At 34.7% G+C, this 24,031-nt stretch overlaps 1 long non-coding RNA gene across 1 annotated transcript in view; it reads right to left on the reverse strand.

Annotated features, from left to right (window-relative positions):
- The window catches only part of LOC127947277 (uncharacterized), a 56,149-nt gene that overhangs the window by 11,406 nt on the left and 20,712 nt on the right, over positions 1 to 24,031 (reverse strand). Inside the window, exon 2 of the long non-coding RNA XR_008151260.1 lies at positions 5,803 to 5,915. This is a non-coding gene — a long non-coding RNA (uncharacterized LOC127947277). The remainder of the gene's footprint in view (positions 1 to 5,802; positions 5,916 to 24,031) is intronic.

Here is a 24,031-nt window from a genome sequence, read left to right on the forward strand (position 1 = left end):
CGGTCATGTGATCAAGATCAGTAAACACATTTGTTGTGAGCTTGCACTGTGCGTTTTTATGCAGAGCTAATAATTATTGTGCGCTAAAGAAATGGCAGCGCATATGAGTTATCAAATTGTTACAGTTTGTGTTTTAGTGCTACATCTGGCCTAAAATTATTTGTTAATTATGCTTGGCAGGCCACATATAATATATCTTCATAGACAACCTGCGGACTGTTCGAAATTCATCCACGGGCCGCATTTGGCCCACGGGCCAGACCTTTGACACCCCTGTCTTAAATACGCGGGACTTTGCAACAAACAGCCAATGGTTAATTATTTAAAGGGATAGTTGACCAAAAATTCCTGTCAATTCCTTACCCTCACGTTGCAACAGAATTTCCCCTGAACTATCTCTTTAAGTAACTTCACTGTTTAGCTCTTTGGAAAAAAACTGCACACACTAAAATAAAAAACAGATCTAAGCACACATTTTGACATTGATAAGTGACATCTGTGCTTTCCCACTCTAGAGAAGTCCCAGCTGCCATTACAGACAACCAATCATAAACTGCCTCAGTGCTCGCCTCATTAAATATTCATGGCCTTTATACAGTGGCAAAAACGATTAGTTTTAGCATCTAAGCGCAAAAGTTAAAACTGACAAGTGGTAACGAGAGTGATAAACGTATATTTTCCCTGTATACTGTATATTAGAAAATTATTTTTTATATTTTGAAATGTCAAAAGCAAGACTTTCATTCTGACATTTTTCAAAACATTTTGTGTGTTTCAAGAAAGTAATACATGTTTGAAATAAGAGTGAGTAAATTATGACGAAAATTTCACTTTTGATAGACTATACAAATAAATTTAATCTACATAGTAACTGCATATTTGTCAAATCAAATGTTAATTACCTCATGAATATGCAAATCAAAACATTAATCCAGTGTTTATCAATGCATAATTGTAAAATATTGAATCTAGAACATTATTGCAATGTACAATCTTGAAACCAACCAGAAAACATTAACCCATGGTTTACCAATGCACAATGTGAAGTAGGAAATACATGCCTAACTGAAACACAAGATTTAAATTGTCAAAGGCCAAATAGTGAGTTGCAGATGGGATGCATTCACATCTTGAGGCTAAATAAGTGTTTTTTCACTTCCTCCCATTGTCTGCTCAGTTCCTCTGTTTCTAGAGCCTGTCAAATCATATCAGCGTTCTCAGCCTCACCAGTCCACGCATCTGTTTACTGGTATATAATAAGCACATAATCAAACGCCACAGTTAAGCGAGTGCTGAGTGCTGTCAGAGCACATTGAGGGTGCATTTATTCAACGCTCTCAGTGTTGGCAGTTGCTTTGAGAAGGGCAACAGAAGAAGCAAGTGCTAATAAGCATTTGACATCAAGGTTACAGATATGCACCCTGTCGAGCAACAGCGGGCCTGTCTCACACTCTCTGGGGACTTAGTGTGACACTATTTTGTACTTTATAACACGCACAAACATATTCAACTTTAATAAATACAGAAATGAGAGATGGGGAGATATAACAAAACACTTTAATGTGCTGAACAAGGCAATTATGAAAGCATGAGATGCATGTGGATTCTGTAACATCCTTTTTGATTAGTCATTTCAAGGTTGAAGACATCCCTCTGTTGTTTTGAAACACTTATGCAAATGCTAAATTGTAGGCAGACACATTTTTATCACATATTTACTAAACATTCAGGATGTCAAAAGAGGTTGCATTTAAGTAGGAAACGCATGAGCAAATCACAGGAAAGTGATCCCAGTAGAGTTAAAACTGAAAATAATGATCCATATTTTTTTTTTTCAAAAGCTACACATATCTATTCAGCCACTGGCATGTCTAGCACTGTTTTCCTCTGATTCACATCTTATCTCAATGACAGGCAGCAGTTTGTTCCTTTTCAGAGACATAAATCCTCCACCGCTGCTGATAAGCTGGGCATCCCCCAGAGATCTATCCAGGGTCCTCTACTCATTTTAAACATGTCTCCCTTTGGACAAATAATGCAACATTATTGGTCCATCTCTATTATTGTGTCAAAGACACACAAATCTATCCTATCACCACAGTCCTCTACCACCTCATTAAGTACCTTTATCTGTAAGTCAAAGCTGGTTCTAACTGGATGCTCACAATCTCAAAAAAGCTAAAACAGATATCTCATTAAACAGCCACAAAGCTCTTGTCCTTAGCGATCCTGGTATTTCTATAGGTACTGATATGAAACAAAAGTCTGTACAAACAGTACTTAGCATTAGCTTGCTGACTGAAGAGTAGAAAAAAAAAACTATATATCAAAAGATTTATCTATCTGTCGCAAATAATGTCATTATTATTTTCATTCAGGAGTTCTTTTCATTCTCAGTTTAGGATGCAATAAATTGTATTAATAAATTCAAACTGAACTGTACTAACAATAACAAGGTTAAAGATTTCCAGGGAAATATGGACTCTAAAAAAAGTCCATAAATGTAAATTTATTATTTTAATTTAACAGCATATAATGTAAAAGAGCAACATAATTTATACACACTACAATTCAATAAATTTTTTGTATATTGTATATTAATGTAAGAATACATTAAACTGATCACAAGTGAGTGTTAACCTTTATTATGCTACAAAACATTTATATTTCTTCTGAACTTTCTATGCATTAAATAATCCTGAAGAAAATGTATTTCCACAATCATATAAAGCAAAAACTGTTTTCAACATTATTTCTAATAAGAAATGTTTCTTAAGCACCAAATCAAAATTAGAATAATTTCTGAAGTATCATATGAAACTGAAGACTGGAGTAATGCTTGCTGACAAATTCATCTTACATTTTGACATATTTTCAAATAAAAAGTTCTTTTAAAAAATTTCTTTTCACAATATTGCTGTTTTTAAAGTATTTTGATACATTAAATGTTACTTTAGCAAGTAAAAAAAATCTACTTTCAAAAACATTAAACAATTTTACCAACCCCAAACATAACTATTAATAGAATTTTTGTTGCAAGGTTCATGCATAAGGATAAAACAGGCCATTCTTGTATAGGACACAAGCTCCTTTCAAAACTGACTGAGAATGAAGAAACACAGAGAGAAAATTGTGAAAGGCTTATGGGCTTCTTTTTGCTGAGCAAAGCAGGACTTTGTCTTTTGAAATTGCAGTTTCGTGGCATTCTTTTCGCTTCATGCCAGCTTAATATTAACACCCTCAGGGCTGGCCAAACAGCAATTATCGAGCTTGTGTAACTGTGTGTATGCATATGTGCATGTGTATGTCACCGTTTGTGTACCAAGAAAGGACAAACTCTTTGAGGACATCCCACTGTTCAAAGAAGCATAATACTGTCAGACAGAAAAGAGCACAGAGTCCATAGTCCTTTTGATTGGACAAGCAAACCCCATTCAAAGAGTGGGAAATGAGAATGAGAGGCTTTGCTGCTTTACTGAAAATGGCCCCAGTACATCCAAGAAAAAAATGCTTGGGAAGATTTCTATTTTGGCATACAATGAGCAAGGCTGAGGGATAAATTATCACCATACTATCCATTTGCACACAAAAAGTGGCAACTCTAGAGAATTACAATGCCTTAGAAACTCTGGAATTGTAAAGGGTTTGGTGTCTGAAGAAGTTCTAAAATTCAAAAGGCAGCCTAAGAAACACTGAGCAAACACAATATCATGGGTTCACCGAAAATGTCACAGATATTATGTCTTGTGGCTGTATTAATAAAACAATCAGTATTTTAACATCTACAGATTGGCCCCATTCACTTCTATTGTAAGTACAACAAGCACTTCACAAACATCTACATACTATTCACTGTTCTTTTTTGCCTTCCAGAACTTTTAGGCAAATATGTTTCCCTATTGATCATTCTGTAGCAGACGTATCCAAATGAAGAGAGACATACATTTGTCATTTCTTTCATATACACCGAGGTTGTTCAGGTCGGCTATTTTGGCTTTTCGCAAATGTATAAATTATTAGGTTGCAGAAGGCGCATTTATTATGTGTGCTTTATTGCCTGGAGGCTAATAGCTGCTTTTCAGGTGTAGTAGGGCACTGATGAATGCTAGCTAATCGCTAATGTTGGCTGAGGGTATAGACACCATTTATCACGTCTTTAAGGAATCTGCACGTGGGAATATTAACAGCCGCATTGCCCTGACTTAAGTCTCTAAAAAAGCCTTTAAATGCATTAAAGCAGTGCTTTAGTTTGACATTAGATAATGAAATAAGAAGAGAGTCCAACTAATTCTATCAGCTTAAGAGTGGTTGAATGTAATGCAATGCCAAAAGGCAGACTTTAAATGCTCCAATGCACAGTCGCACACTAATGCACTCTTTCAGGGTCAATTTTACCCACCAAGAAAGGTTGGCAAGGTGTCATTTTACCTTTCTAGATTAGCTGATGCTTCAAAATTACAGAGACTTCTGTAGATCAATCAAATCACAATAGCACTTTTTAGCACAGCGGTTAGCAGTTTGCAGGAGTCAGTTTACACAATAAATTATATCCAGGGGTGTCATGAACCAATATTTTTTTCTGGCTTACTTCATACCCTAGATGAGATAAAATATGACTTTTCGTATTTTATAACAAATCCTAATATAACATTACATAAAACACTTTCCCCTTGCTAACACTAAAAGAGAAAATTTGTGTAGAAACTATTTTGAATCTGTAACGGTTTACAAAATCTACTAGCAATTAAAAAAAAAAAGGCAAGTACCACACTGAATTATGAAACTTTAAAATATGAAAAAAGTACTAAAACTGAACTGAAGTAGTATTTTCTTGTAAAATATACTCCAATAATCATTATTTACAACTTAAAAAAAAGATGAATAGTGACACGCAACAAATATTATTAAAATAAAAATGAACATTCATAAATTGTAGGGTTGGCAAGATTTTTTTAAAAATGATTTTGAAATAATTATTTTATGCTCACCACTGCTGCTTATAATATTAAATTATAATTTAATATAATATGTTATATAATATGCTATATATTTTAAAATGTAATTTGTTCCTCTAATGTTTAGCTGAATTTTCAGCATCATTATGAAATAATGATGAAATAAGAAATTCATAAATAAGTGTTGAAAGTGTAGAGTAATTTCTGATTGAAGAAATTCATTCAGAAATCATTCTAATATGCTGATTTGCTGCTCAAGAAACATTTCTTATTATCAACATTGAGACTCCCTGGAATCTTTGAATAAAAAATTCAAAAGATCATAATTTATTTGAAACAGAAATCGTCTTTACCAACATATCTGGTCAATGTAATGCATCCTTGATAAATAAAAGTATTCATTTTAAATTTAATTTAAACTAAATATATATATATATATATATATATATATATATATATATATATATATATATATATATATATATTTATATATATATATATATAAAATCTTACTGACGACAAACTTTTGGACAGTAGTGTATAAAAAAGGGTTAATAAATAAATAAAACTGAGGGAGGCACCATTTGTTTGAATGAGCATGAACTTCTGATTAGACCTGGTATGAAGTATGACCCAAAAGCCTTTTTAATGTCATGCTACTATCTTGCCTCTCTGAGGGGTTGCTGGCCCCCAGCCCCTTTCAGAGCTGAAACCAGCACTCCGCCGCACATGGGGCACTGACCCACCAGCCGGGATTTTAAACGAATCGGAGGATAGGACATAGGAGCAGCACCTGCCCAGATGGCAGGGTGCACAGGACCCGAGCAGAGATACAGAATGGACTTACCTGCGAGCTCGACCTGGATGGACGCCACAGACAGACCCCTGGGACAAAAGAGAGGAAGGGAACGCTGAGATCCAGTCTGTTGGCCATGACTTCCATTCCTCGAGAGTTCATGCCTGGTGGGAAAGGGTTAGGGATGACATTTGCCTCACGAACCTTTGGATTATTCAAGGCTGAAAAATTATTTCAGTTATCCCTATGAATGTCTTCAATTAATAATTCTTATTTATAACCGAAAAGTAACTGCTTTGTATATTAAAATAATAATGCTGATTACTACAAAATTCAGTTTCATGTAACCCTCCAAAATTGAAAAGACAATGTGTAAAAATTTTAATACACAATAAAAATGTTAGTCCACAATACTATGACTTTTTACAATAACAATACTAGTACTTCTAATCATTATTAACAATTTTTTTTAAGAAAACAGGGGAACCATTTTATTTTGTGGTACTCAGCTTGTATGAAAATTCCCTTAAAGGGATACTCCACCCTAAAATGAAAATTGTCTCATTGAATCACTTACCTGCATGTCGTTAAATCGTATAAGCTTCGTTAGCGTAAGCAGTTTGAGTGATGTGGAGAGATACAGAGGAGACTATTCAACAATTCCTTTGTCAACAAAGTTGTTATTTTAGTTTTATTCGCAAACAAAAAGTATTCTCGCCACTTCATAATGTTACAGTTGAATCACTGATGGCAGATGCACTATTCTGACAATGCTTTTTATACTTTTCTGGACCTTGACAGTTTAATTTACTTGGCAGAATATGGGACCATAAAATCCAAACTATCTTAAATTGTGTTTTGAAGATGAACACAGCTTTTATGGGTTTGGAACGACATGATGGTAAGTGATTAATGACAAAATTCTCATTTAGGGGTGGAGTATCCCTTTAAGCTTGCATCATAAAAGCACATTACACAAAGTGAAAAGTGTCTTTTATTGGTGCGGCCTAATGCAGCCACATTTATTTAAACAAGTAATTTTATTTATTTTTTTTTATTTTTTTTTACAAATCAGGGCATATTAGACACAATATTTTTGACTTAAATAAAACCAGTAAATTTACATGCTACCAGATTTTTTTGGATCTACCAATATTTTTACAATGGTATATAACTGCAGAAACATTCAGAAAACATTCTGCATTTCATTTTTCAAAATAACTTCCTTCTTGCAAAAAAGATGAAAACTGTATCCTGAAATACGAATTATAAAATGCAAATGTGTCCCGTACGGCTTGAAATATGGATGCCTCTGTGCTTACAAGGGACTTGGACTTTAAAAGCACTCAATGTAGGTCCCTCACAGCAGCGACTGCTCTCTCTCTGTCCTTCACATTTCACTGGTCAGTGCCCAGTAATCAACACACATTACCCACACAGAGCCCAAGCTTAATTACCAATCACACACAGACCCAGAAACACTCCAGCTCTTCCATATTCCGCCTGCCACTTACCTTTCTCCCCATTATTTAAATTCTAAATTATGAATGACTGACACACGAGTATGTAAATGTGTTTTGTTTTTGAGATTATGTGCAGTGGTTGATATGCTGATGAGGAACGGTAACTGCCTCTCGAGAGTGAGTGACATTCCCCTGCACAGTATGAGACCATCTCCTGGATTCTTCTCATCAGGCATCCTGCAGAGAATAGTTAACTTCTTGACAACAAAAAAGAAAAATAGTTTATGGCATTCACCCGACGGTAGAGATTTGACTTTGCCACACTGCTTCTGATTGGTGCCAGACATTGGAAGAACAACAAAATGTATGAAATTTTCATTAGGTATGTTCACCCCCTAAAAATGAAAATACCATCTAATCACCCTCAGGGTTTTTATTTTTCACTTTATTATGAATATCAATAATAATAATAAAGTAAATCAAAGTAAATGTTTATGGTGAGGTTTATTATTATTTTATTTACAATACCAATAATATTATCATCATCATCAACAACAATACTACTACTAATAATAATAAAGTAAATAAAGTAACCAAATTTTATGGTTATGGTTAAGTATTACAATGCTGATTATTAATATTTTTAGTATTAATAAAAATAAAATTAGTAAGTTTAATGGTAAGGTTTATTATTAATAATAATAATAATTATAAAAATTATTATACTTAATACCTTTTTATAATTAATATTAACAATAACAACAATAATAAAGTATACAATAATAATAATAATAATAATATATTACATTAATAATATTATAATATATTAATATGAATTGTTGTTATTGATGTTATTGCTGTTATTGTTATTAATAATCATTATTATTATTACGATTATTATTGTTATTCTTTTTAAAAAATAACAGCAATAATACTGTTACAAAAATAAAGTAAATAAAAATTACAAATTATCTCACACATTTTCTCAAAACACTTTTTTTTTATGATGTGGAAACAAGATTGATTAATAACTACTACTAATAATAACTTTAGCAGCATTAAGTAGAACATAAAAAGTCCATTTTAAAAGTATTCTGGAAACTCTTTTGCATGAAATGACAGTGAATGGGAACTAGGGCGAGATAAAATTCATTAGGTGGTCAGAATATCCTTCAGTGATACACCTTTTGGTGTCACAGAAATATTTAATACATAAGTTTGGAACTACATGAAGGTGTGCAAGTGATCTTTTATTTTTTTCGGGTACACTATTACTTTAAGACATTATTGAAACGCATCTTCTCTAGTGAACATTTAGAAGAAAACGTTATGTAAAACCCCCAATTGTTCATTTTGCACATCCAGCCATCCATGAAACCATCCATTCATCCATGCTCAGATATCCATCAAACCATCCGTTTATTCAGAGCAACTTTTCTCTCTAAGCTCTTCATATCTGAACTAAAAATGATCACAGCAGGGGCAGTGGAGCAGGAAATCAGGTGAGGGGAACAGGAAGTTGCAGGTGTGACAGGGTTCCTGTGGAGCCCCATCGAAGCAGGAAGTGATATTAAGTAAGAGCAGATGGATCTGACACGATTACAGCTTGTAGTTGGAAAAGCCATCTGTTCTGGTGACTGTTTATAGCCGTGAACTAAGACTGTGAAGCAATATCCAACAGGCACTGAAGAGGGAGAAACAACACTGTTGCAGGAGAAATTTCAATAATGGCCCTGAGAGATATTGAAATAACCAATACAATATGTTCATGTCGGTTCCTGTGGTCTTGTGTATTTTTCAGAAAAATCCAGAAGTGGAATTACCATACACACCAATTCTCAATTCACCAATTGTCATTCCATATCCATGTGAAAGTTTCACACTCTGGTCGAGTTTTAACAGGTGCACACACATTCATGTCCTCTGAAACCCGTATGACTGAGGAACACAAAATGAGTTTATATCAGAACATTAGAGCTGCTTCTTTCCATGCACTGAAATTTTGTGTTCTTCTGCAGTGAAACCCACCAATAATCATGATGTACTTTGTGTTAGTGAAAGTACAAAAGAATAAATTCCCTGAAAATCCTTTAGTGCTTAATTTTGAAATTGTGGTTCTAGTCCCTTATGCACAAGAATATGGTGACCCCAGCACAGAAATACTCATAATTCTGCTTTGCTAAAAATATTGAATTGTGACGCAATAGCTTGCATTATGTCATGTAATCTATTCTTGTAATATTGTTTTTTTTTCTTCAATTAATTATATGATTATCAGTGAATGCATTCACCAAAAATATTTAAAAAGTGCATGCACAATGAAAAAAAATCTATTTATTTAAATCAGTCTACTGGTGAAATCGGGCGTTATGGAGACTAGCAAATATATTCATCTTATTATACATTATATTCAGCACTGCACATAGTAGCTTAGTATTATTATTAAACCTCTATTAATTTTCTTTTTGTCCCACACACTTAACATGCATATTAACAAGGCTTTGGATCACTTGATTTTGCCATAAAATCCTGGAGTGAATCTTAGTGAATGTTTACTTAAGTTATGTTTCTCAAAAAAAGGTTTCAAAAGAATTGAATTATCATACAAAAGTCATTTGAACCACTATTATGATGCTTTTATGGTGCTTTTGACATTTTGAAACTTGACAGAACCATTTTCCAATACAATTTCAGTAAGCATCAAAATGTATCATGATTTCCACAAAAATATTAAAGGTACAGGTTGTAGGACCTGCCACGAGAGGGCGCACTACCAAAACAATAACAATCGCGTGGTTTGATGACACTAAGAAAGAGCGTGGAATGATGGGATTTGTTGAGTTCAACGATTTGCGTGAGTAGATTACATACAAAGTCAATGCAAAGACGCGATCAGACTATGGTTCAGACGTATCCTCGTGCAGGTCTAGAGATGCGATGCCCCGCGTTTGGTGCCCCATAATACTAATCTTGTTGATCCTTATAATAGCATATTTTTTCTGTAAAGATACGAATCAAAACAACTCACCTGTCAAGTAAAACACAAGCAAGATCGGCATCTCTTTCTAGTTGAAGTTTTCGTGAAGCTTCTTCTGCATTTGTCCATGACACTGTTGTCATGTGGTTTCTACCTCAGTAAAGGCGATAACAAAGGGTAACTAACGTCATCGACAGGCGACTGCACTGCCCCATCTCACTGTTTATAATGGGAATTTTCTGATGAAGTAGTTGAAAACATTAGAGATATGGTTAGTAATCAGATGGTCAGTAATCAAAATATATAACACTAGCCTAGTGGTTTATGGATATTTTAGTGCAAAAATCGTACAAATTGTACCTTTAAGCAGCTCTTGTCAACACTGATAATAAGAAATGTTTCTTGAGCAGCAAATCAGGATCATGTGACACTGAAGACTGCAGTAATTACGCTGAATATTTAACTTTATTGTCAGGAATAAACTTACATTATTTTGTAAATTACAAAATAAATAAAAAATGGTTATTTTAAATTGTAATACAATTTTTTCAATATTATAGTTTATATAGTATTTTTGTCCAAAAATAAGCAATGTCAATTTGCAAAAAAACATCTTTTTTTAATAATAGTATTTTTAATATAATTTTTTTCTTTTGTTTGCTATGGACACTCATATTTGTCATTGACCTTTCACAAGTAGAACCAAAGTCTTTCCCCATTCACTTGTATTATTTGGAAGGGAGCAGCTTGGACATTCTGCAAAATGCCTCTTTTTGTGTTCCACTGAAGAATTAAGAATATACAGGATTGGAATAACATGAGCATCAGTAAATAATTATGAAATTCTCATCTTGGGGGGCTTAACTATCCCTTTATGTTTTAGTAAACAGCATCTGCTAGCTCAGGGAAGCTACTGTCTCTCACTCATTTGGAATGATCTCAGTCGCTCAAAACTAATAGAGCTCAGCGGTGTCTGGTAATGAAAGCACAGGTGCCCCCAGCATCCAGAGACATTTGCACAGAGAATAGAAAGAGAGCACGAGTGAAAGTGGTGCAGTACGCTTCTAATTCCCTCAGCCGCGTGCCTCCACATTAGTCATTCTTGTCTTGGCGCCTCAATTAGTGGCATGTATGTTAGATGTTTTCTCACTCTCAGCCCTCTGCCTTTGCTTAATTGCCCACCTAGGTCACTGTTCAGAAATGAGCTATCATTCAGCTACAGTGTCTGGCCCGGATGTGAATGGCTTCTGAGAATTAATGAAAGGTAATGATAAGATAAATGATCTCCAAAATATTCATCTGGGTTTAGTATTGATGTGTGGAATGTGTAAAAAAAAAAAAAAAGAAAAACCAGCAAAGCTGCTCCATTAATTTAAGCTGCTAACTAGCATACTTTAATATTCATCCATTGTAAGGAAAAGAGCAGCGTTAACATTCTGCTAAACATCACATTATGTGTTCTCCATCAATGATGTGAGGCTCATCCCATTCATTTAAAAAAATGCATTATAAATGCAATTCATACATAAAAAGTATTAATTCGTCATAAAGGCCTACGAATATTGAAAAAATCTATTGCCGGCCAAAGTCATGTTCAAAATAATGTGGTGTAATCAACAACCAGTTAAAAAAAAAACATAATACTTTCATAAATGTATATCAAAGTCAATAGGCCTCCAAAAATATCATAATTTGACCTTTTTACAGACAAATTTTTTTTTTCAAAAAACGTTTTTCCCAAACCCAACATGAATACAAAGACCACATTTCTAAGAGCATGATTTTTTTCTTCACTGTGGACACTCTTATTTGTCATTGACTTTTCTAGTAAAGTCATACCGGCTGAATAAATGATGACAGAATTTCGATTTTATTTGAATTGTTCCTTTAAAACAGGTACCAATGAATGTATTTCATAAGCAAATTCACATATGCATTAGTTCCAGTGGCCTGTTGTACAGAGGAAGAGAAGTTGTTATAGAACAGATAGTACCCAATCCCTTGTGTTTTATGCTGACTAGAGAAATCAGATAAAACGTCCCGCTGCAGTGGGAGAAAGTGGAGGGGAAAGTAGAGCAATGTAAACACACTCTGAAGCCATCACACTAATCACCAATGCAACACTTTTATTTAGTCAATTACTATTGTGTCACGACACCACAGCCTTGAATAATCACTAAATTAAATATGCATAAGATGTATATTGTATAAATAAATGCATGACCGCATGACTCATTGCACCTATTTATCGACATTATACCTCATGTCTGTAGTACAATACCTCAAAAATTCCATTTTGGATGAATTTTTGATTGATTACACACATGTGGTGCTTTTACAATAATTGTATTTCATTGGAAGTATTATTCGCTCTATGCAAATAAGCCACATTAACATCACAGTCTGCGTCTCATTTAAAGTATGCCAGCGGTATTCATGAGGATCATAGTGTATGACAGCATGCTCACATCTCTGTAGAATCATATAGAGTCATATTCAGTGAAGACACGCTAGTTCCACAAAAATAAATACATTCATAAAAACTATGTGTACACTTTATTGATGCTTAATATATTATTCAGTGCTACTAAAAAAAAAACATCTGTAATCCATTAACATGTTCATGCCAGTGGACCGATGGAAATCTTTGTCTTTGGCATTTTCAAGATGCTAGATTAAATTGACGTTAATTTATCTGACTAGTGATGCCCAACTTAAAGCATTCTTTACCATTCTGTGTTGTTTTTAAATGCAAGTTGTGTATGAACACTCCTATGGAAGCCTGTTTCCACTACTTAAAAAAGGTACTACTTAAAATTGTGGATTAAACACTTTTCTAACACTCACAATTCTCAGTTAATACAGTATCTCACAATTTTGGGTCAACATCTCACAATTCACACCATTTTCTCAAAATTCTGTGTTTATATCATGCTGTTCTGGTGGGGGGGGGGGGGTTGTCAGAATTGCAAGTTTGTAACTGTATTCTAACTTCTCATAAATTTGCATTAGTGTGTCAATCTGGACCTTATTTTTTTATTTGATATAACTCTCTATTCTGACTCTTTCACAAAATTGCAACTGTGTAACACAACTTAAATGTTATTTCTTGTAATGTTGCATTAACATCTCACAAATCTGACTATTCTTTCAGAATTGATAGATTATAACACACAATCCTAACTTTTTATTTTTTGCAATTCCAAGTTTAGATATCTTACAGTTTTTGTGATAACATCAAAACTCAGAGCATTTTCTCAGGGTTGTGAGATTATTATTTTTTCTTTTTCAGTACTGCAAGTTTCTAAAACATTTCTAACCTTATTTCTCTCTTTTTCCTCTCATTAACATCTCAAAATTAAGACTTTTTTCCCCCCGCAGAACTCCGAGACATGAACTTGGCATTGTGAGAATTGTGAGTTGTTGATTTTTCAAATGGCAGAAACTGGTTTCCATACACTCACACACAAATCACTGTAGTTTGTGAGTGAAACAAGTGTATCCTTGTAGTAAAACCCTTTTTATGATATATGACATAATATATGACTGATTTCTATAATCATAATTATGACAATATTTCATAAATTTTAATCAACGAGTGTTTTCTAACGAATTAGCTATTTAGGTTCAAAAGGGAGAAAAACTTAATTAATATCACATTAATATCCGAGCTGTTGATTATATATTGTCCAGAAATTCACTGCATCTCTGAAATATTCTTCAGCCTCTAGCTCTAGACTTAATTTATCTTTGTATTCCTATTTTAGGCAAATTTTCTTATTCTTTTGCGTTGAATATTCTTCTGAAATATGTCTATTTGCTGACCCGGCAGAGCCTGCTGTCAGCCGCCTTTTAAAAGTTTTCCTTTTCCCAGCATTTACGCCCATTAGTAAAAAGCGGGGATGCAAGTGAGTCTGAACTCCAGCTGCGAGCGAAGTGGATAGCATGTCTACAGGTCAATTTATGAAGCAATTAGTCTCACAGAGCCACCAGGGTCAAACTCTGTGGAGCACCATGGTCTAGAATAAAATAAAGACTGTGGACAACACAGTAATGTAACTGCTCAGATAGGAACAGGCACTGCTTTTCCCTGTCCAAAAATGGTACAACAGTAACAAAAAAAAAGGACAAAATGAGGACATATCTGCTGTCAGTGTGTGGAAAAGTCTCAGTACAACAGGAGTCTGGACCTCTACAGACTGAAGTCAACAAACCATTAGAACACACATCCCTGCTCAACTGCATCAACTTGCACGCTGCTCTTATTGGCACTTTATGGTCTGGTTTCATCTGAGTGGATAGTATCCTTGACTATGTATTTATGCATTTTCTTCTAAGCGGCTTAGGCAAAAAAGCATCTTAAATGAAAAGAAATTGAAACGTAAACATTTATTATTGCTATATATATATATATATATATATATATATATATATATATATATATATATATATATATATATATATATACATATATATATATATATATATATATATATATATACTGTATATACTTTATATGTTACTATTCTATAGATACACACTAATATCTAGGGAGAAAACAGAGAATGCTATTTTTTCCTTTCCTCTAAATGGCTTAAAACATAAATGCATAAATAAAAAAATATATATTTAGCTGAAGGTGGCTGACTAGACACACATGTACGAATGAATCCACACCACCCTTCAGTTAATTAACATCCATGACACAGAACATAATTCCTCTCATCCCTGTTTTGATCCAGTACAGAATAACATTACTTAATGCTGATACCACCTGAGGAAGACTCTGAAAAAACAATCTGTTTTAAATTAGCATACTAATTGAAACAGACCATAATAATTAAGCGGAATAAAGACAGAGAGATACGCACATGGGTGATTAGGATGGCTTCTGGTAATTAATAAAAAAGGAAAATAGCTGAACATCTCTAACAGGTCCTGGGAGTGTTGCCTAACCTTTGACCTCTGTACTACGGGGAAGGATGACTTAAGACATCTGTGTGGTGTATCACCTTAATTAACTAAATGTGCTGGCTTAATCGATGAGTCCAGACAATAGAGTTAAAGCTCACTGAAGTATGCTTATCGAGTCCACAGAAGGACTTTAACAGGTCAAGAAGGCTTAACCGTGAAGTCTGTTGGCAAATCATCCCATCATTACTCAGTGCATTGAAACGTTCAGTGGCAAGGTCCTTGATGAAGACATGTAAAACGTACAGTATCTTCACTTTACTGGCAAAATGAACTACTGTATAAAGCATAATGGTCTTATTTTGCACCAGACAATTAGTTCACCCATTCACTGTAGGGGATCAACTGGTGAGCAGGTGATGTTTTTTCATATTTTGACATAAAGTGTAAAGAATTATTGACTGTAGGACAGGGATTTTTTTCTATGCATTTTGATTTAACAATATGAAGTCAAAACATTTAAAATGAAAACATATGCAAAGCTGAATTGTACACAATATTATCTATGGATTTAGAAAAAACTAATTTCATGCTAGCGCATGAACTTTGGCAGCTGTATTACTGTAAGTACAGCTAAAACTGAAACTGATTACTAAAACTAAAACTGAAACTTAAGAGACAAAGAGTGATAGAAAGTAAGTTAAAAAAAATTGTTGTCCACATAAAAGTGGCATTTATTTAACTTCTAGGACCAATAAAAAAAAACATTAAAAGTTACATGTTTTTTGACATCTATTGATTAGTTAAAATTTCCCTGAGACTTAGGGAACGTAAAAGCAGATGAAAAGGCAAATCTTGATGATTTGTCTCACACTCCTTTACCATTTTAACTATGCTTTTGTTCTATGTAGTAAGAGAGAGTTTCACTGGCACAACCTTTAGGGAAATTAATTCATTTACTAAGTGTCTTAATAATTACACTGACATCAGGGTTAATTGCCTAATCCGTATTGCCATAGAAGCGTCCTGTTGAAATCCCCACACAATCTGTTCCAGAAATGGGGGGCAGAGGATGCCCACAACAGTGGGAGACTTTGACCTAAATACAAAGTTTTCTCTGAATACGGATGCTCCTTTAGACAATATCTTAATCTGCTAATATGGATTTTTTATTTAATCGATTTCAAACTCTGTGCAGAATGTAAATTTCACTGGTGGAAGGTGGTGTGTTTTGCAACAGTGACCCATTCTTTTTTACATAAAAAAGGGCAGAATAAATGAGGCACCAAATTAAAAATAAAGGTTGCTGCAAATAACTGCAACTAATGAGTCATCACTAGAGAAGTTATTAAGCTTAATTCTTTCTTGAAAGACCTTAAAGGGATAGTTCACCCTAAAAGGAAAATCTGATGTTTATCTGCTTACTCCCAGGGCATCCAAGATGTAGGTGACTTTGTTTCTTCAGTAGAACACAAACTAAGATATTTAACTCAAACTGTAGCAGTCTGTCAGTTTTATAATGGAGGTGAATGGGAATCACCGCTAAAACATACAATAAAACAAAACAAAAAATATATACACAAACAAAACCAAATTAAACCCTGTGGCTTGTGACGATACATTGATGTGTAAAGACACAAAACCATTGGTCTGTGCAAGAAACTGATTAGTAATTATATTGTTTTTTTCCCCTTTGATTCAAGCAATGTATGATAAAGCATCAACAAGTGTTGACATATCTCAACATCACAGCATAATGATTTTATGAACTAATTCACTTCTAAGATCGAAACTATAAGTGATAAAATTGTAACCATGCAGCCGTCAGCTCTAGTATCGCATCAGACAGTGCTCTATAGATCCCCTGAGGAACAGTTCCACTCATTCTCTACTGTAGGATAGGAATAACTGTATAAACTTGTTAAATCATCTAAACCAACAACATGTATGTTAGACCCTATTCCATCTAAGCTCCTAAAAGAGGTGCTTCCAGAAGTCATAGATCCTCTTCTGACTATTACTAATTGCTCATTGTCATTAGGTTGTGTCCCCAAAACCTTCAAACTGGCTGTTATTAAGCCTCTCATCAAAAAACACAACTTGACCCCAAATAACTAGTTAATTATAGACCAATCTCGAATCTCCCTTTTCTGTTCAGATACTAGAAAAGGTAGTATCCTCACAAAATTATATTCCTTCTTAGAGAAAAATGGTATCTGTGAGGATTTCCAGTAAATATTTAGACCGTATCATAGTACTGAGAGTCTCCTTAGAGTTACAAATGATCTGCTCTTATCCTCTGATCGTGGTTGTATATCTCTATTAGTGCTATTGGATCTTAGTGCTGCGTTTGACACTATTGACCACAACATTCTTTTGCATAGACAAGAAAACTTTGTTGGCATTACTGGAAGTACATTAGCATGGTTTAAAACGTACTTCTATGACCACAATCAATTCGTAGCAGTGAATGAAGAGGTTGCATATCAGTCACAAGTCCAGTATGGAGTACCTCAAGGCTCAGTTCTAGGGCAGTTACTCTTCACGATTTACATGTTACCCTTGGGAGATGTGATCAGGAAACACAGTGCTAGCATAGTCGATATAAAAAAATTTTGCATTATTGACACACTTTTTTCCTAATTAATTTTGTTCAGTTGCTTTGACACAATCTTTTTTGTTTAAAGCGCTGAATAAATAAAGGTCACTTGACTTGACAATGCATGAATTGTTCAAACTGTCCTGAACACGTCCTCCACATAGCCAACTTGTGAGGTGTCGTATGCTTGCTTTATGTGGACTTATAAGTGCATTAACGCCACCTATCTATCAAGTGGACCATTGACACTCCTATTTGAAATTGTAGATTGAGTGTCAATGGTCCATTTGAGAAATAGGTGGCAGTAATGCACTAATAAAGCAAAAAGACACATCACATGGCGGCTGTGTCGAGGACACGCACAGGACAGTTCGAACAGTTTTGATATTGCGTTAATTTAAAACTGACAGATTGCAACAGTTTGTGCTAAAAATCTGTGTTTGTGTTCTACTGAAGAAACAAAGTCACCTACATCTTGGATGCACTGTGAGAAAGCAGATAAACATCACATTTTAATTTTTGGGTGAACTATCCCTTTAAAAACACTAATACTGCGGGTTTTGCTTTGGAGGGCTCTCTTTAGTGTAAGATAATGAACATATTATTGCAGAGCAGGACAAAGAGGATGATGGATGTTTCTGTCAATGAGGGGCTAAAAACTGGGGAAAGAGTCCAGCTAGTGAATCTGAAGTGTTTAAGTAAGTCTCGTTAGCAAAGCCTGAAAGATGCTTGTTATAAGGGCTGAATTTCCCTCTATTCTTATATGTTCTATTCACAAAAGACTGAATGAGCAAACATTTGATGAACTCCTGCAGTCTCTTTGCATTCTGAAGCTTTATTTGCATTGAAAAACTTTTAGGACCAATCCTAATTCTACCCCTTAGCCCTTCCCCTTTGCCATGCTGCCGAGATAATTTATACCCCTTCAAATTAAGATTTTTGGGGCCACACTTCAAACGAAGAGTTATGAATTATCTCATGAACATGGCTGCCTGAGCGACACAAATGTAAGCATTTTTGGCATTAATAAAGATTTTAACGAAAAGTAATCATTTGTTTTATGTTACATTCAATTGTGAGTACATATTAACAGTCATGCTACTCAACAAATATTTGCTAACCTTATAGTCTTATATATATACCTTATAATCGTTATAGACTGCATGAAAGTACCACTACATATTTTCATGTCTGATCAGGCTGATAACCACTGTAGACATTGAGGGGGGCTAGGCCCCTCAATAATTAGAAATTGCTAAAGCCTTTTCTCAAATATTGCCAATTCGAGGGAGAGAGAGAGAGAGAGAAAGAGAGAGAGAGAGGGAGATAGAAGTCACGTGTATGAGTGTCTGTGCATTTCTCTTTTTAGAGTGATTTTACTTAAAAACAGTGATTTTATCCTCTCATTGCTGTAAAATATAATGTGGCAATTTAAACTGTATTTAATAAAAGTCGTGTGGCAGCGTTGACAAGTTTCTTTCCTCCTGAATGTGTGAGCTGCTCGATTTCCGATATGTGTGTGTGTGTCAGCAAGCAGCGCTTTAATACAGAACGGTAATTAAAGGCTCTAATGCACACCAGCACACAAGTATAAGTGTATTGTAGGAGCTAGACGACGTATGATGATGATGTGTGACGGCATAGTAGTGGTGTCGAAATTCTTTGGGGAACATTTACACCCCTACCCCTTGACATTGTTGGGAAGGGGAAGGGTAGTAAAACAGAATTGGGATTGGGCCTTAGTTACTTTGGCTTTGGATCATTCACATATAGCCCTCTTATTTTATTTTTTTTCATTTATCTTTTTCATTATTGTCTTCTTTCATTTTTTTTTTTTTGAATGGCTGGGGTCTCCTATCTATGTTGATATCTCATTAATCAAACTCTGCTACATAAAAGAAAAGCTGCCAACCCCATCAGTGCTCTAATAAGATCTGCTGAAGTTAATCACTGCTTCAAACGTGGAGAATTGATCAGTGCATATTCATATTCAGCCGTCTGCCATATTGCCCAAACAGTTTCACTGCATGAGTGAACAGCCTTCATCTTACTCTACTCTGACATTTGTATTTATCCTCCAAAGCAGCGCTGGCACATACCATTTCGTCTAAACAAAAATAAACAAAACAAAAAAAAAAAACTGAAGCCAAGCAATCATTTTAGGCATCCCAATGTTATAATGCACAGAATGAAAAACTGATTACATTTAAAAGAGTTATGAATTGAGAAATCAACTTTTACTTGAACTTTTGATATATAAGAGATCCTGCAAGTTTCAGAACTGAAAACGTACTTGTTACTGAAATAAAAGCATTTATTGACACCAGGCCCAGCGAACTCCAGATCCTGGAATGTGCCTACCTATGATGTAATAGATAGGTTAAACACCACCTCCAGAGAAGAATATCAATGCCTAATTCTACAGCCCCGCCCACTGATTCGCACAGTAACATGAGTAGCGCTAGGCCTGATTGAGCAACCAAGCAATAAACATGCCGTTGAATATCGCAAAATATTTTGTAGTGCCTGGTTGTGGAAGAACACAGTCGCTGCATAACCTTCCTTTGCATTCAAATATTAGTGAGTAAAACATTGAGCATTTGTTCGCTTCATTACACTGCAGGTTCCTTTGTAAACTAGACACAGGTCGACGCTGGATTTGGACTGAGACTGAGATTAAAAAGCAATGCTGTGCTGTCTATATTGAATCTGACAGGAAAGGTGCAGCAGACTTATGTGAGTAAAAAATATTTGTACTGTGTCACTATTGCCTTGTTAGAGATCTCTTGATATGTCCTGATGTGTGAGTTTAACCAGTGCACAGTAGGCTGCAAATAAGAAGGATGTCACTTGTCTAACCAATACACAGAAAGTTATTTTACATGTAAAACGTATCAAATCAAAGCAGTGGGCATTTACTTATAATTCTTCATTGTGGGACGCCCATAAAAACACAGCGTTTCTCGAGCCGGCCTCAAAACCAAGGTAGAAAATAGCCGATTACTTATTGATTTTAATGTTTTTGAATGTAAAAACCATGCAAACATGGACCTTAGACAAGAATATAAAAGAAGCCAGTTCAAGGCCCTTTTAAGAGCGTTTTCAACTTATACGTTTTTGTTACCTTTATGTTACAAAGGTTAGTTCAAATGAATGAAATTTCAGTGAATTTCTTTGGTCAGAAAGGGCAATTGTCTATTTTCAATAGTGTACCAATGCATGAAGAACAGCTCACAAAAAAAGTCACATTCAAATCAAGCAGCTTCCTGTTTGTCAATGCAATGAATTAATGTATAAAAATTGAACCAGTATCAAACTATGTGTGGGGAAACCTTTGACTAGGTTTTATTCATGAATACTCACAGAAGAAATGTCTTTATATCTTTAGATGACCAATCCAATATTAACAAACTCTGCTACTTAAAGAAAAACTCTACATTACTCTACATTCACACTGTCAGTTCTTGGGACTGACAACTGCATTAACAAACAGATGTGAGTCTCGAAATGTCCAGTTCAAACAGCAGCTCAAATACTGTCTGTATGTATGTGCATAGGGAGGCTAAAGTGGTTTCAAAGATGGAGGTACCCATTAAACTACAAGTGCAATTGAGCCTCAAATGAATCCTTCAAATCTTCAGTATCTGGCAGCAGCTTCTATATTCATGAGGAGACCGGAGCATATGAGAAGGGAGAAGCTCTGGTGGAGAAGGACAATGATCAGATCTAAAACTTCAGATGACACAGAGCTCATATCTGTAAGTTACCAAAACCACAAATGAAAACCCCAAACACATGACTATCTGTGAAAAAAAAGTTGCTTAAACAACTATGAACAAAACAGCATCGTGTATGCATTCATAATTTAATACAAAGGGCCAAAAGCCAATCACACAGAGTACATTTTTCATTTAAAAACACAAATTGCAGTGGGATAAAAACACCATTAAGTCTCAAGATGTTTTTAAAGTTGAACTTGCATTGATTTTACATGGCTTTCTAAACATAGGGTTCTCTTGTGTAAGACGCAAGTGCTCTAGAAAATGCGCGAGATATGTGTACTGTGTAAATGGCTTGGATTCAGTTTTGACGTAAACAAGATCTTCTCCACATTGATGTTCTCTTTCCCCGCAATATTTCTAATCAACAACGCAGCAGCACCGCATCTAGTGGTTTCAACTGGATAGGCTAACAAAAACATTCAAATGAAATATTCACGCCATATAACGCCACTGATAAAGCTGCATCCCTAATGCACACTTAATTGTGGATGTAGTAAATATTTTAAATTCAACAAATATTTTACATTTTTACAGCCCTAATAGAATAAAGGAATCAAATACAGGACTGCCAAACATATTCTGCTGCTGTGTGAATGTGCCAATATTTAACTAGGGCCCAGTGAAATCAAATTTTGTTTTGCAAATTATGAGTTTTCCTTTTTAATTTTTGAATAGTTTCAAATAGTTTAATTAAAATTTAATAATCAAAAAGGATGAGTAATCAATTGATCAAATGAAATCATAAAACTTAATTTAATAAGAAGAATTTTGATTATAATAGCTTGTTCATTTTATTTATTTATTAGAAATTCTGTGTTGTCTCTTCTGCTTTGTTAGATTTTTCTGGTATGTGTGGATTATGATTACATTCAGATTTTATGAATACATTTTAATTATTAAAAAAATGATGGTAATCAAAATGAACGCATTAAAAATCTATTTGACTTTAAAATTTTAACAGTTCCTTTCATTTTTGGCAAACAAAGTTCTGCACAACAAGCTTTACTGTCTAAAATAAAATGTGGATACATTTTTATATTCTATAATATTCCTTTTAATTAAATTATTATTTTTGTTATTTACTTTGAGAAGTACATTCTACTGTATAATAGTAATATAAATTAATAAATTATTCCATGCTAATTTCTTGAATTTGAATGGAGGGCTGTAGTGACAACCTTTGAGCATCTCTGTGAATGTGTACATGACACTTGTATTTACCAAATTAAATGGTGAAAAGCTCATGAAGAGACTCTCAGTGCATTTCTCAATGAAACCAGAAATATGCACTTTGAAATTACTTCACAACTAAGATTAATTGCCATTAATTTTATGATTAAATGTTTAAAATTTTAATATTTACAAACATAAACTTTGAACATTCTTTCGACTAAAAGGATTCTTGAATTTCTCACTAAAAGTTTTTCAGGTACCTCATACTAACTTAAATGTCTTTATACATTCATATTCGAAACATCATTTATCACTGTGACTCATCATCACATTAGCCTGACTACGTCAGACTTCGTACTTCCACTCAATTTCAGTTCGCTTCTGTACTCAGTCTGGGATAGCGAACTATCTCCCTGTTTTCCTCCGGCCAATCAACGAACAGAGGGCGGGCTGGGAGCCATGACGTAGATGCTAAATGCTGAGTTTGGTATTGTAGATTAGGTTAGGGAAAGCAAAAATGGAGACACAGGATGCTATTCGCTCTATTGTGGAGAATATTCCCAGCATTTGCTAGCTGAAGCCCGAACAAGAAGGTAAAGTTGTGGTCCTACGAAGCAAAGCGAAGTAGCAGAGTTTGGTATTACCAGGCTACCGTCACATTGTCATCATAAGCTAAATTGTCCTGCTAGCCCTTACAGCACAAGTGGCCACCAAGTTTTAGTTTTCTCTTGACATGCTTGTCACACTCGATGGACCAATCAGAGGTGACCTTTCAGGGTGACAAACAGAGCCAGCTGTGAGAAATTGCACACACATTCACTTACATAACCAAATCATGTTCTCTCAAGATGAATTGCCTGGCAAAATGAACAAGACAAGCCTTTTGGACATTAATCTAAAGCTTAATTCTAATATTTCATTTAGCGGGGAGAGCAGGGTCACGACTGTATCTGAAAACATTTACTGTATGACGGCAGGAATGCCGCAGTTATGTGGTTAATTTATGAGGCATGCACAGGAAGATCAGCATAATTTATTTTGTTTGCAATAAAATGACTGAGCAATAGAAACCACCGCATTTCCCAACAGGTGGAGATGATTAATTTTTCATACACAATCTTTTTTTTTAAATGCATTCGGAAAACCAAATCTCATTCCTGTTCAATTACATCAGTGTGACGCTTATTATTAAAACATCATGCTAAAAATACTCACCGTGATAATTTGGCTTTGGTCCCGTGGGATGAGAAATTGGTCTGCCACATCAAATCTCTTATCATTGCTTTGCCATTTTCTTCCATCTACTCGTCATTTTTCCCCATGTTCTAATTGAGGCTTACAGGCCCGGCACCTTCACAGATTGAGTCATGGATGG

This window comes from Carassius gibelio, chromosome A25 (assembly GCF_023724105.1).
Source record: "Carassius gibelio isolate Cgi1373 ecotype wild population from Czech Republic chromosome A25, carGib1.2-hapl.c, whole genome shotgun sequence".
In the NCBI taxonomy this organism is placed as follows: Eukaryota; Metazoa; Chordata; class Actinopteri; order Cypriniformes; family Cyprinidae; genus Carassius; species Carassius gibelio.